Here is a 3,514-nt window from a genome sequence, read left to right as displayed (position 1 = left end):
GGGATGTTTGCAGTTTCCCAATCCTAGAAGAGACAAGACCACACTCATTGCCACTTACCTCCTCAGAGGTGATATTATATTGCAGGGTCACCTTTTAGCAACAACACACATCGGTATAATTCAACCTATAGAAATCCATCCACCCTAGATAATCAGGCTCCTTTACCCCGTGCTCCCTAATAAATAGATACAAAAATGAGATAAGTAATGTTTGGGGGAGGGGGTGGGAGAGAATGTTGATAACAATAATTTTTTTCTTTTATTAGCATTTACTTTATTCTGAATTAAATCCCAGGGCATAAGTTTTTGTTTCTTCTGGAATATCTTTTTCTTCTGTGCAGCCTCCTCTTCTAGTTTAGGAACAATCTGCTGTTTTTCAGTAAGGAACATGCCCATGTGGCAGAGAGAGCTCATGTATGAGTTAACCTGTCCATGAGCTCTGTAAGCTCTGTGTCACATCTGGGGAGCTTTGTTCACCTGGATGTGCTCAATGACCTGCGGATCTACACCTAAACCCTTACGGTCAGCATTACTCTCTTCATTTTTAAGCATGTGAAGCAAAAATTCTGCATTCTTTTGGGCCATTGACTCCGCATCTGGCCCCACTGTTTGGCCTGGGTACACCTACCAATGCCACCATTGTAATAATGGAAAGGCACACACTGCTTCTGCACTTGATCTTAGCCAAAAGGCCGAGAAGTGAAACACACTGCTTCTGTAGAGTGACATCCTTCAGACACTTGGCAGCTTTTCTGATATGCATGCCCTTGCTGGCCTGGGCAGTTTCATGAGTGTTCTTAGAGTGAACATGAAGATTTGAACCTCTTGATTTGCATGATTTTGTGGGATTTTCTGGGTAAAGTGAATAGTGAACTTTTCAGAGGTCACCTCTGGCCACTTTTGGGAAGAGCTTGATAACAATAATTTTGTTTTCTGTACAGGAACATGAAATTTTGAGTAGCCACTTTTTTACTTCTTGAACATGAATAGTTTGGCTGACCATTTAAAAAATGAAGCTGAACCTCTTTACTCATCAACTTCATGATTCAACGACCTCTCAAAATGAGTCTGATTATTCTCCCAAATTTTAGTATTTTTTCTTTAGTTAATGCCCATCTTTATTTCCAACAATTCCTTTGGGACTTTTTAACAAAATATGAAAGACTAATAATCATCAACATCACAATCATCATCATACTATTCCAGAGTCCCAGGGAGTACCATTTACAAAAAGCTCTTAGCATAGGTGGGAAAGGACCCATGAGTGGATCTTGGTTCAAATCCCTTATTTTTCAGATGAAGAAATGGTCTCCAGAGGACTTGCATGATCAGTCTAAGTGAGCACAGCTACACGGAGCAAAATCAAAGGCAGACATCCTGATTACTTTTAAAAGTGCTTTCATTTAGATTGCAATGTATTTGATTCTCACAAAGCTCAGGAAGGTAGGCAAGTTTGGATGCTCCATTTAAGATGTGTGTACAGAAAATATACAAAAATCCTGCTCTCCTTTTTTTCCCTTTCCATGGGACTCGTCGCATCCAGCTCATTGGCATTGTTATGATGTTGGGGGAGGAATTCCAAAGGATCCTCTTCTAGAAAATCCTCTTTTAGAAAAGGATCTAGAAGATTTTCCAGTCTTCTACTAGAGACTCAAAATTAATTGTGAAATCAATTCTGTGGGTCCTGATAAACTTTCATTACCATGAATGAGAAGAAAACTATCAGAGTGCATTCGCTGAGTGTAAATATTGACAATGCACTTATCACAAAAACTTATTTCTTGAAAGTTAGTCTGAGTCATATTGCTGCATATATATGTGTAAAACACATGTACATATAGTCGCACGTGTACATATACATGTAAATGCTTTGTAAAAAGTGATCTTATTCTGAGTCAGGAGAACTAAAGATTAAAAGTCACTAATTCAGACATTGTAGAGTGTTGCCTGTAACCTCATGAGGTCATCATTCCGACATAAGGAAGGTAACCCGCCAGTTACTTAGCAGTCAAGGTGGAGTTTGATAGTAGGAAGCACAAAGTTAATGGGATCAGGAAAGCTGGTTTAAATTTTTACTCAGGTTTTTATGACTTGAGTGAAAGAGCAAGTGGTTTATTGGGCAAGTTATTTATCTCATCTGTATGATGAGATAATTCCACCTATTTAATATGGTTGCCAGTGATAAGGCAAATGATAATTCTCTGAATTAGAACTGTTTTCCCATTTTCCTTCCCTTTACTCTTCCTTCCTTTACCCACAGAGACCATGAAGATATCTATAAAATTTCTTTGTTTATACCTAAATGTCTTGAGTTACACAAAGGAGTAATTCCTAGCTCTGGAATGTGGTTGTTGAATAATGAATTTAGGAGGTTATCTCTAGTAGGGTGGAATCATTAGAACTATTTAGTATTAATGGTAAAGATAATAATAACAGTAATATCAATATCTGTCACTTACTGAACATCTATGCTATGATACTGTTTGACATTTTAAAATTATTTTATTTAAACTTTAAATAGAATATATGACTTTTCACTACAATCCAAACCTCCCACCCTGCTCACTCACTTCCCATTTCAGTACTACTCAGTGGCATCCATGTATTTGTTCAAGCTAACAACTTCAGAGATGGGCTTGGTTCCTTCTCCTCCCACACCATCACTCTCACCGAAACCGAGAATAAGCCCTATTGATTCTACTTTCTAAATATAGGGTATCCCCCCAAAATGTATACCTACTCTTTGAATAATTATAAGTGTTTATTAAAATACATTTCATTTTCAAAATTGAGCTATTAGCTGTTATAGTGTGTGTACATTTTGAGGGACACCCTTTGTATGTTAAGTGCATCTACTTTTCTCCATCTCCACTGCCACTGCCTTAGTCCATACTACCATCATCTTTTACAATTTTTATCTAGATCAGTGCTTCTCAAGTGTGGGCTCAAGGACAGAAGCATCAGTATCACTTAGGAACTTGTTAAAAATGGAAATTTCCACCACCAGCCCCAAAAGCCTACTGAGTTAGACACTCTGGGGGTGGAAGGAGTGATATGCATGTTAACAACCTCCTCAGGTAACCGTGATATCTGCTCAAGTTTGAGAGCTACTTGGAACTATGAGAATGTCAAAATAGGAAAAATAATGAACACATTGTTGAAGAAATGTTGTTTTATAATATAACATATTGAAAAACTATACCAGTAGATTGCTTTAAAAGTTAATTAATAAAAGAAACTGTCATGAGATAAGTGAATGGAGATTGCAAAATCAGATGTTCAGAGATACTTGGTCTTAAAGAGCAGACAATTGCCGGGAGCCGGTCCATCCTTGCTGTTTCAAGGGACCTGGCATATATGGCATACTGTTCTTAATATGTTTGCTCACCTTCTTGGCGCTGTGTTTTAACCAAAGTCACCTCTCCAAGAAAGGTTGTTTCACCAGATAGGGATTTTCCCCTGAAGTTAGGGAGGGAATAAAACCTCTTAACTAAGTGCCAGGCCCTGCCTGTCA

At 38.0% G+C, this 3,514-nt stretch overlaps 1 protein-coding gene and 1 pseudogene across 1 annotated transcript in view; both read right to left on the bottom strand.

Annotated features, from left to right (window-relative positions):
- Positions 1-872, bottom strand: part of LOC107182538 — a 1,233-nt pseudogene extending 361 nt beyond the window's left edge.
- The window catches only part of SASH1 (SAM and SH3 domain containing 1), a 217,175-nt gene that overhangs the window by 168,536 nt on the left and 45,125 nt on the right, over positions 1-3,514 (bottom strand). The window lies entirely within an intron of this gene.

The sequence above is a fragment of the Myotis davidii genome, unplaced genomic scaffold, assembly GCF_000327345.1.
Source record: "Myotis davidii unplaced genomic scaffold, ASM32734v1 scaffold196, whole genome shotgun sequence".
Classification (NCBI taxonomy): Eukaryota; Metazoa; Chordata; class Mammalia; order Chiroptera; family Vespertilionidae; genus Myotis; species Myotis davidii.
This window is presented reverse-complemented; position numbering and strand designations above follow the sequence as displayed.